At 32.1% G+C, this 12561-nt stretch overlaps 1 long non-coding RNA gene across 1 annotated transcript in view; it reads left to right on the forward strand.

Annotated features, from left to right (window-relative positions):
- Nucleotides 1-2678: 2678 nt before the first annotated feature.
- The window catches only part of LOC143055522 (uncharacterized), a 66481-nt gene continuing 56598 nt past the window's right edge, over nt 2679-12561 (forward strand). Inside the window, exon 1 of the long non-coding RNA XR_012972068.1 lies at nt 2679-2833. This is a non-coding gene — a long non-coding RNA (uncharacterized LOC143055522). The remainder of the gene's footprint in view (nt 2834-12561) is intronic.

The raw sequence follows: 12561 nt of genomic DNA on the forward strand, positions 1-12561 counted from the left end.
ACTCTCATATGGGGTTTTCGTAAAGCTTCGGTCAAAATAAAACCTAACATCCTGAGGATATAACGAGCAATTTGGAAAAATAGATTTGTCGCTTTCTTTAACGGTTGCGGAGGAGATCTGATAACAAGAAAAACAGTGTTTGGGGAGATAACTCTTGCAAAGAAAAGTGTTCGGTTAAACAGGGTCAGTTTCAAAAGTGTATAAACTGTATGATATGATATACAAAAAAACTAAACGACATCTTTTGAAACATTTTTACACCGTAAGAAACAAATTAGGTAGAAGAAAAAAAAAATAAAAATAAAAACCAATTCTTCAGAAAACAATTGAAGGTCTTTCCACCTCGATAATAAGAATGCAATTTAAAAAACGATGTTGGAAAACGCCACTCCTTGTTGATGCTTTTTGGTTCTTCAAATTGATATAGAAAATAAGATTAATAGGTATATGCAGAACACTTAATTGTTTTATTATGAACAGAAAACAATTTTTAGCAAAGGTCAAAATCTAGAACGTCGAATTGACCTTTTACCTTGACCTCAATTTCAAGGTCATAGGTCAGTGATCTCAAATCAAAAGACCCCAGGTCAATCATTTGTATAGTTGTGAAGATATACTGATTTCAAATACATAAGGGGAGAAAACTCCTGTAAGAGTTAACCAAAACACTTCGACTGAAATAGGTTGAAGTTGCGCCTTTTGGTAAACAGTAATTTGGCAAACAAATCATATCATTAACTGTAATAGTTTCTTTTGAATAACGATAACAAGCAAAACTCAAAATTTAGAACATGACCTTGACCTTTGACCTTGACCTCAATTTCCTTTAAATGGACCAAGGAGTTCATATCAAAAGACTGTAGGCCTCTACGACTTATAACGTATGAATTTATCCAACAATTCGCCTACCTTAAATTTTCAAAGGGAAATAACTCCCATTAGATGTCCTCCGATCAATCAAGTTAAAACTTACCAAATCATTCTCAAAAGTAGACAAACAATTTGTAGAAAATAGTTTGCTAAAATCTTCTACGGTTTTAGAGATATAGCGATAACAAGAAAAAGGGGACGCAGGGAGATCATTCCTATAATAATAAATGTTCGTTCACACAGGGTGAGTTTTGAAACCCCCATTACTGTACAACATCATTGGCCAAAAAATCAATTCGATATGTTGTAAGAAAAAAAGCATCTCAGACTGCAGAAGACAAAAAAAATTAAAAAAAAAAAAAAATAATCAGAAGAAAAACAAAAGGTCTTCCACGAAAAGTGGAAAGACCTAACAATCAGAAGAAAATCAATAGGTCTTTCAACACGGAAAGTTGGAAAGACCTAAAAAACAAAACACAAACCTAACCCAAAAATGTACTAAAGTCATAACAGAGTAATCATTTCCATGCTACGTCCACCCACCGATTTGTTCAGTAACGTTGTCATATGTAATTCAAAACTGGCGGTATCAGCCTTAACAACTATGACATGTGCTACAGGTTGTGACAAATACTGCATGATCGAAAGTTTCTATAGACATTGTGGTTAAATTTGAGCAACAAGCTTTCGATATTTTGCAGCAAAATAAATAAGTTACACTTTTGTTCTTTTGCTCTGTGCTACACATATTACGAATATAAATTTAAAGAAGTTTCTGTAAATGTATGTATCGTGTAGATAAAAATGATACAGTTCGGACAACGATTAAATCAAATATGACGTTAAACCAATTGTATGTGATGCATTGAACCTGCAATTTATATATTACTCATAAAGTATCCTTTCTTCGTGGCAGTCCTAATATCGTTTAGCGTCATGCTAAAAGTTAAAAGAAATCCACTTAAAAACGTATGTGGCTTAGTAAGATGTATATTGAAACATGTATGCTATTATATTACTTTAAGACAACTTCAACTAATTGTTATCGTCAATGCACATAATTTAGAATAAAAATGTAGTGCAGTTGTTTCATCTTGTTATTTATGTTTAAGGAAAAATGATTTTCAATATTTGTAAGCAGATCTACGTAAACTTACCATAGAAACCAGGATTGAAATTTTTTTATGCAAGACGCGCGTTTCGTCTACAAAAAAATCACCAGTGACGCTCGAATAAAACATATTAAAAAGACCAAATAAAGATACTTAGTAAGACTGAGTTGGAGTCTTGAACAATTTGTTAAATAGAATGTAATTGCACTAATCAGAATCTATTTTTTTTTGGATATATTTCGGTATACATTCTAATTAAATAGTATCAACAATTTTGTGAATCAAATGCTTCGATCACACTTAATTCGAGATTTAAAAAAAGTCTTTCTGTAAAGTTTACTTCTGGCACATGACATACATTTATCTATTGAGATTAAATAAGAACAAATATTTAGCTCTAAACCCCCTTATTTCATGTGTTTATGCACATTTATACATCCGATCTACAAAACATGATTACTGGTGCAAATAACAGTTAAAATATTACTCTTCATTGACACTAAAATTATTTTAATATTCGTATAGTATGTTTTAGAGTATTATTCATTCATAATTTTATTTAAAGGCAATGTTATGAGCAAATGTATTTTTATCTACTAACAAATCTTCATAGTATATGGTTTGATGAACAGGGGGTTAAATGTACATTTACCACACTTTAAATATTTATTGTAGCTAGCATGACAAATGCTTTGTGATACAAGGACACGTATGGTAATGTGTTAGTTAAATGAAAACAATAGAAAAGATGAATAGTATTGTGATGAAGAATTTAACATGTATATTGTTTAAGTAAAGCGAACGGAAGACCGAACAAGTTACTTCCTACTTCCTTGATCAGTCGTATAAATGTAAGTACATTTAATATTTATAATACTATAAAGTTTAATATAAGCTTATCATTGAACCATAAAAGATCATATTTGTGGCTGATTTAAGGAATGGATTGAAAAGAATAGTTACACATAAATACAAGACAATAACAATACAAATTCTAACAATTAAACATGGCGATGGTATCACACAGTTATAAAATCTTCTAAAACACGGGGAAAATATATAAGAGTATATGAGAAAGAAATGTTAATCAAAAGCAACAGAGGCCTTTTAGAATAAACATGAAGGATATATTTTATCAAAATTATAATTTATGAATAACGGACTGCAATAAATTTTGATACTCTGCAATATTCGTTCTCAAAATGGATTGTTTTGAATCTTTGCAAATTGGCTAAAATTCTAGGGTTTTTTGCCTGAAATCTAGGAGTTTTAACAACTTTATATCAATGTTAGAAAAAAAGGCAATTCTCAACATCCTTCAAATGCATCCTGCAATAAAAAAAGAAATGAATAATATACATACTAAAATTTTAGAATTCCTTTTTGTAAGTTATATTTTACATTTTGAATTATACAATAAACTAAAATTGTTAGCCTACTGAAATTTTACATTCAAAACTCAGTGCTAAATTTTTAGCTTTCAAAGATTCTCATTTCAATGTTATTGGCTCGAGTTTTAACTGTTTGAGCAATTTGGACAAGAACAGTTAATACATGAACAAAAATGCTAAATTTTTAGTAAAAAAAAATATCACATTTTGCTCGAAAAATTGCAATTTGATTTTATTGTAATATAGTTAATTGTAAATTATAAGCCTGGTACCTTTGAAAAGCACTTAAACGTACCGCATTTCTCACAAAATTCATAAATTGGCATCAACATGCTTAATAGTCTATCATCAAATTATACTAATCGACATTTTGTGGGATTTTATTGCTCTAATTTGTAGGTATGATGTGGTTTGAGAAGGTTTGGTATTCTTTTCGATATTTCACGTTTTTTGACACGGTATTGTCGATGTTTTCGCCAATTGAATTCTGAGTTTGCCTTAGGCATCAGCAGCCTGTTACTATTCAATGTACTATAACTATATTATATTCCCCATTTCCATTCTCAATTTTATTAGACAACCCCCCCTTTTCCCCTTCTGATAATGGCTGGATCTGCCCCTGTATCTTGATTTCAGAATACTAAGTAACACAGGTACTTGTTTACATGAAAGTTTCAAAGAAACACAATAGCTGCATTTGCATATTTATGACACGGTATTATCGCTAAATCTTTGTTATCATCCTCCTTTTATATACTTCAAATTCATATTGTATACCAGTACTGTTTATTTAATTTTGTGTCTTCATATATGATACGTCGTTTGTTTTGATAACAATATGTAAACCATTAAGATTAAGTCAAGACAAGACAAACTAAAAGAGGGGTCAGTTTGGCTTTGGACAGGCGAGTGAAGATGTCCAAAATATGAATAAAAAAATACTTGAATAAATGTATAACAAACAACAGTTGACTGTGCTGTTTGAACACATATATATCAGCTATAGAACTTGTACATGACCATATGGGTTCAGTAGATTTTTTGTTTACATTTTATCATACATATACAATACGTTGGTTTTCCCGTTTGAATGGTTTTACACTAGTAATTTTGGGGCCCTTTATAGCTTGTTGTTCGGTGTGAGCCAAGGCTCCGTGTTGAAGGCCGTACTTTAACCTATAATGGTTTAATTTTTAAATTGTTATTTGGATGGAGAGTTGTCTCATTGGCACTCACACCACATCTTCCTATATCTATATAACAACTAGAAAAACAAGTCAAATATAAAGAAATACTCACGTAAAAGATTCCTGATGTTTCCTCCTGTTTTGGTATGATTCTTTCTCTAAATAAAATTCTTATTGCAATTTATAAAACAGAAAAAAATGATGTTTTTGCCATTTAACTATAAATAAAAAATAAATTTGCGCCATTTTGAAGTCTTCAAAATTCTTTATCTTTCAAACGCTTTAGACAAAGGATAAATCAAGGACTTTTCAAACGTTCAGGTGATTTCAGCATTTAAAGCGCTTTTATGTTTTGACTTTTGTCTCCTAAATGCTTGAATAAGTGTTTGACCTTTTATATTATTTGTTTTAAATGGTGTTTCAACAAAGGAAGCAATTATAATATATTTCTAATTTAATTTTAACTGCTCTGATGTTATTACCTGTCATCACGGACCAGTCCATATATATACAGGTTTTTGAGATAAATTCATTAATTAGTGTTCAACTATTTGTCCCATACTAGTATCATACCGTCAGTTCTTTTATGTATCCGCGTGGTGACACTGATAAGTGATTAGAATCAATAATAGTTGTAACGACAATTATCCCTATCACACACATACTCAAATAGACTGTCCATATGCAAATTAAAGCGTAAGATCAGTTGAAATTACATTTGTTATAACAGATATTATTTCGATTTTTTTTTAAGAAACCATGCCAGCAAAAAAAGGAGTTTTTATTCTGCAATTCCTTTGATTCCCTAGAATTGTCCAATAATAAATATTTAAAAAAAACCCTAATATTTCAGTCCACCAAGTGCAGCTGACAGTCAACTTTGTTGTCTTATCTTTTTGCTCTTTTGGTCGAATAGCTCTTCAACTGTTTCTGTTGTTTTTCTTACATTCCCGTCTTTCAAATATCAGGCTCTGAGCGTAAATGATTAAGATCAACCCGGAAAAGCGCTTTGGACGCATGCAATATATATACCTTTTTTTCATTTTTTTGTTGTCAACAGTTATCTTAGTCTGACTTCAGTAACAAACTGTTTTCATAAGTGCTGTAATATGAAATGTATGACACAACGCAAGGAGGGGGATATAAGGTAAACTTTGTTTGCAAAAGAGGGGCGAAAGATACCAGAGGGTCATTCAAACTCATACATGTAGATCGAAAATAAACTGACAACGCCATGGCTAAAAAAGAAAAAAAAGACAAACAGACAAATGATAGTACTCATGAAACAACATAGAAAACTAAAGACTAAGCAACACAACCCCACCAAAAACTGGAGGTGATCTCCGGAAGGGTAAGCAGATCCTGCTCCATATGTGGCACTCGTCGTGTTGTTTATGTTATTACACATCCGGTATATAGTTTACTTCGGTAGGTCATATTCATGCACAAATGAAAGGGGATTAATGTTACCACTTAAGGAACATATACAATATCATCTGTGAAACTGTTATTCCATAACGGCCACCCGTCTCGTGATGGCGTCTGTAACATTAACGAAGGGATGATTTTAACTTCACCATTTGGAACTCTTGGTTTAATAACTTCCTTGTGAGCAGCAATCCTCTACCAAGAAAATCCTGTATTGATAGGAAATACAAGATCGGGAAAACCGTATCAATTTAGAGATATCTACTCAGTATGCAGGCGCTGGCTGCTAGAATGTGCACTACTAAGACCCTCATTGTCAATGTTTAGATGTAAGTCAAGATAAAGGCCGACTTAACTGTATCTGTTTTATCCGTTATCTCATGCTCGATGGGATAGATGCGTTCAATATAGTCACAATAGCAATTGCGATAGTGGACAAAATGATACAGTAGTATTTGTTAACTCGTGCAAAGTTAGGATTTTTGGAAGGAAATACTTATGCTTCCGAATGTATATATAATATGCATGATTATTTATTTGTAACTCCGATTCTTCCACTTAAGCATGTTAAACTCACTTTCTCATTCATTGGTGTGGGAGGAATCAAACTTTAGAGATAAGGGCCAAAAAAAAAGTAGTCGACATTTCAAAATCTTTGCATAGACATTTGTTAACTCATTTAAGCTCTCCTGCTGAAGAAGCATTCATAAAAGTACTCCGGAGGCGCATTGTTTATGAAATGTAATGCGAGTTCTTTATGCTATCAATGCTAAAAAAAAAACTTCAATATTCGGAGAAAGCATATAATTTTTGTTTAGGTCTGTTAAGTGAGCTGATGTTTTATACTAGAATCATAAAACAGTGTGGTCCTGGCCATTGATTGACGACCTAAACTATCCCATTGACTGGGACAGATTAGGAAGTCGGTAACAATCACTGCTCACTATGTACTTGTTAAAGACACTGAATCTGTGGGGTCACCAAAGGTTCTCAACACCTAAATAAAGCAATTCGAAAAACGAATCCGGATAAATACGATGTGTTGATTTATATCAATAATATAAATCAAAACATAAAGGTTATTCCTGAATAATTTTTTGAATTATTTTATTATTAAAGGTGTTAAGAACCTTTGGTGACCCCAAAGTTTAAATTATGTAAGAAGTAAGAAGTAAGCAATGGTCGTTACAGACAAACGTTCACCTAATCTGTCCCAGTCAATGGGATGATTTAGGTCGTCAATCAATGGCCAGGACCACACTGTTTTGAATATGATTCTAGTACCATATGGCTTATTTACTGGTTGAAATTGATCTTTTATCTGTAGATAACACTTGTATTGATGACAGAAATGATAGGGTCCTGATATTTTATATGCTTTAATATGCTAGAAGCTCAATCAACATTTACCCTAAACTTGGTCTCTGCTTTTGAATAATCTCTTTGAACTGTTTCTCTAGATGTTATTCCTGACAATACAGTTTCTATGTATGTTCAACTTGCCCTTTGTTTTCGTTGTAGTTCAGTGCTTTTGATGTTCTGTTTTCCTCTTATGAATTGATTGTTCGGTTTTGACTTGTAATTCGAATTTGTTTTATTGTTTGATTAGATTTAAATTTATGACTATTGAACAGCGGTATACTTCTGTTGCTTTAAAGACAATCAAAGAGTTTTTTCATGATGAAGGCTATACTGTAATATTTATATCCTTGTGTCTTTGGTTGGTGAGTAGACCATAAGCAATCATGAAACCTAATTACCTAACTAAAAAAGTTATTCCAGGTATGCATGTAGGATTAATGACTTTGAAGGAGGAAAATAAGAAATAAAACTGTCACGTTGAGAAACTTTAAAATACCCAATCAAGAGAGTCTAAGTTCCCTGTACAACAGTAATTGAAAAAGGACATTATTTTGTCAAATGAGCTACACAAGTAACAAAGTAACAAAGCCAAAAAATCAACAAGCTGAATGATACACAATAATACATTAAAACAATAACAAACAATAAAAACACATACACCTGGTTGAACTAAAACATTTTTCTATTTGTTTTTAAATAATGGCCTGTACCAAGTCAATAATGTGACAGTTGTTTATTAGTTGGTCCGTATCTATAAGCTTTCGAGCGTTTCTTTTGGCCAGGCTATAAGGGATTGTTTTACATAGATATTTTGTTTGAAGTTTAGTATTTCGGTTGTTCCTTTATTTTCTTTTAGCGACTGATGCGTTTCCCTTAGTTTTTGTTTGCAGCCTAGATTTGTTTCCTTTTTATCGAATTATGAATATTGAACATTGGTTGCCTATATTTGGAAATTTAATGAGAAATTGTTTCATTAATACATAAAAAAAAACACATTTCCGTGAATCAATAGACCTTGAGACCTTTGAAAATGCTACAAAAAATGAATGTTCATTCAAAATATGGCCTTTTCAAATCTTTTTTTCTGTTTATTGTTTTTCAGTGTGTTTTTTTTTCTGTCAACAAATCAATAACTACTAGTAACTTATATATGATTAAAATAAAGACAAATGGTAATCAATTGTGTACTAATTATGTATCATGACCTGTTGTAGTTCTACTAGTAAATCGGACAGACAGGACTATAATAGGAATATGGTAAGGTGTCGCATAAGTACATTCTGAACGCTGATTTAGTCCTTCATGTCTATATCCAGTGCATCTCAAACAAACTGGTAAAATGTGCACTAAATGATGAGCATGATAGGTTTTAAGTTCATGCAATAACCTCATAAAATCTTCTACACCTATATGTCCCTGTGAATTAAGTCCATTTGAATTAAGTAAATAAAACTCATTAATGACAGAACGATACATTGGTTTGATATAAAGTGGATGAATTGCAGCATCATTTTTTGCACTGAATTTTAGTGGCAGAAGCAGTTTAAAAAAGTCGGTTAGAACTTTTCAATCAGTGGAATAAGAAGAGCTGTTCTGCTCTCTCTGCATCTTTTTACTTCCCTATTTTAATTTACTAAGTGTTTTAGTAAAACGTCTAATGTAAAATTGCGATTATATTATCTATTTAAGATACTAACCAAGTCATTTAAGAATAAGCTACTAAACCAGATACCCCCATGTGCTTCAAGAAAAAGGCTTAAAGTGACATGATGCACAGCGATTCTGTTTACTTGAAATATTCAAAAGCTAATCAACAGAGCAACAAAAAGTATAAATTCAATATGTTCCGCAACGGCTATTAGAGGAGAAAGGAAGAACCTAAATGTCGAAATACGCATGAACATTAAGAAATAACTTATTTTAAATAATGAAATGGCCTGCTGGGACCCGCAAACCCTTTCTACAGAAAGTTTATTCACCCTTTTCAGATTGTTGAAAGAAGAATTAACAAAACAGATTTGAAGCTATATGTTCAAATCCGCATGAGCATGCCCCTAGATACTCTATTGGTAAGCTTTGAAATGAGGCATATAATATTTTAGTAATTAGGGGCAGCAGTCCATTGGATTATTCAAAATAAGCTATTTCTTAATGCTCACGCGTATTTCGACATTTAGGTTCTCCGTGACTCTCCTTATAGGCGTTGCGGGGCATATTAATTTGATGCCTTTTTGGTTCCTCTTTTGATTGGCTTTCGAATGAGGTCTAAGACATATAAGTAATAAGGGGCTGAAGAGTCGCAGCAGTCCATTCCATTAATCAAAAATGGCTCTTTCTTATTTTTATTTTGGCATTCATGCTCTCTATAACCCCTAATATTGTTATTAAGTCACTTACTGTGTATACCCATTTTGTTCCATTATCAACAAGCTTTTAAAAAGTTTATTTACTGTTCTGTATATAGGCGCTAGAGGCTCGCACCAGTCAATGCCATTACTCAAAATAAGCAATTTCTTAATGTTTACGCGTATTTCGACATTTAGGTTCTCCGTTACTCCTCTAATATGCGTTGCGGAACAAATTTACTATATACCTTTACACCTTGTGTACCTCTATTGGTAAGCTTTCGAATGAGGTATAAAATACATCTGTAATTATGGCCCGAAGTGACGCAGCAGTCCTTTTTGTTATTCAAAGTTGGCTAATTCTAAATTTTCATGTGTATTTTGGTATTCATGACCTCTGTAACCTCTCTAATAGTCATTGCGGCACATATTTATCATATCCATGCATGTTGTTCTTCTATCAACACGCTTTCTAAGGGTGTATAAATTTTTCTAACAAAGGGACTAGTGGGTCGCATCAGTCCATTTCATTATTTAAAAGAAGTTATTTCTGTTAAATGTTCACGCGTATTTCGACATTTAGGTTTTCCGTGACTCCTCTAATTGTGGAACATATTTACTATACACCTAAATGTATATATATATTGCTCCTCTATTATTTAGCTTTCGAATGAGGTGTAAACACTATTTTTTTTAATTATGGGATGAAGAGTCGCAGCAGTCCATGTATTCTATTATTCAATATATCCATTCCATCATCCAAAATTGGATATTTTTGAATTTTCATGCGTAATTTTTGGCATATAGGTCCTCCGTAACCCCTTATTGTCGTTGCGTCACATATTGTTTATACCCATTTTGTTCCTCTATCAACAACCTTTCAAAAGGTGTACGACATTTTCTGTATCTAGGGGCTGATGGGTCTGTTTTATTATTAGAATAAGTTATTTCTTAATGTTCACGCGTATTTCGACATTTAGGTTCTCCGTTACTCCTCTAATAGGCGTTGCAGAACATATTTACAATTCACCTATTGTATCTCTATTGATGAGTTTTCGAAGTGGGTATAATGTTTTTCTCTGTTTGTTTGTGACGTCTTTCCACTAAATCCATTGTATGTTGGATGTGTACGGATTGATTGTTTTGTCTTAGAGGCATGATTTTTTTATTAGTTGTAAGTGGCTTTGAACTAGCTGTCAGAAAACTGCGAGTGCTCTCAGATCTGTTCATTGTGTCTTTTTGTGTCGGGATGTATAAGTACCCGGCCACGTCCACTTGTATGTTATGTATGTTTTGGTCGATGCCACTGCTGGTGGACGTTTCGTCCCCGAGGGTATCACCAGCCCAGTAGTCAGCACTTCGGTGTTGACATGAATATCAATTATATGGTCATTTTTATAAATTTTCTGTTTTCAAAACTTTGAATTTTTCGAAAAAACTAAGGAGTTTCCAAAATACGGCATAAAGACTAAGTACTAGTGTTACAGTCATTTTTTATTTTATTTCATTAGGCATTTTTCAATTTGAATAATTAAATATAAACTATATCATTATTTATTATTCATGATTTAACATAGAATAGTGAATAATGAACTATTTCATTATTCATTATTGAATTTTGAATAATGAAAAATGAATAATGAACATACTTCAGCGCGGTAAATATTGCACCTGCATTCTATAAATGTTCTCTCATTAACCTTTTTCAAAATTTATAAACCTCGAAAAAAATCTCAAAAACCGTGGTCAATAAAAGTCGTCATATCAACTTAAGGTTTTTGTTCTTTATGAAATGGAATATCGCTCCTTTAGATGTTACGACTCCCTTTTTACACCCTAATCGATTTAGAGCTGAACTATATTGATTCCAACAAAGAAAATCAGAAGATAGGTACCAAACGCATGTGTTTTGTTTTTATTTTGTCTGTTAGTTTGCTGTCTCAGTGATAAATATTTTACATCTTTATTCAATACTTACATAATTGTGTCATGCATATCAAGCGGCGTGCACAATAAGCTTCTTTTTCATAGAAAAGGCAATCGTATAGGTTTAAGAAAGTTCACCAAATTATGAAGAAAGATTGTGATACTTTCTAAATAACTATTGCCAGAACGGCTTTGGTGGGATTCCGTCTTTGGGAACGATCCACAATGCGGGGTACTAGCTCTTTATTCACACACAAGTCGGCAGTTCAATACAGTAAACATAAACAAATTGGTAAAGTCCAAATTCATTTTATTAAGTCCAAATATAAAGTATCAGTATTACAACTTAGTTATTTTAAATCAAAAACAATGTATATGAATGCGATGGAAAATCCGAACGCAGCTCATGTGCTCTTGTTGGCATATCCAAACGGAGTCCCTGAATATAAATTTATCTTTCTTTAAATACCAAATAGCGTTGCTTACAACAAAGTTTGTAATGGTCATTTCGTCAACAGAAATTAGATAACAAATTGAATACGTTTATCAAAGAGAATTACGATAGGTGATCAATCTATCGGTGAATTAAATTATGTGTATACATGTATTTGATATGACCGTATAAAAGTTGCATAACGAACTTGTAACATGTTTGCATTAGCTTAAAGTTTAAAAGGTTATTGACAAACATAAATTTATGATCTTACATGTTTCAGATGTAAACAAATATTTCGGACATGTAAATTCATAGCGACTTTCGAGATCATTCTTATTATTGAATAAATCAAATACGCATGCAGTATACGAAATGTACATAATAGAAATCAATATAATTAGACAGTTTGAAATATAAAATTTAGTACCAAAATAATGTGTGACAACTATACGTTTTATTTAGAAAATATAGTGTGTAACAAATTTAAAAGGCAATTTCACTTTG

The sequence above is a fragment of the Mytilus galloprovincialis genome, chromosome 12 (assembly GCF_965363235.1).
Source record: "Mytilus galloprovincialis chromosome 12, xbMytGall1.hap1.1, whole genome shotgun sequence".
Taxonomy (NCBI): Eukaryota; Metazoa; Mollusca; class Bivalvia; order Mytilida; family Mytilidae; genus Mytilus; species Mytilus galloprovincialis.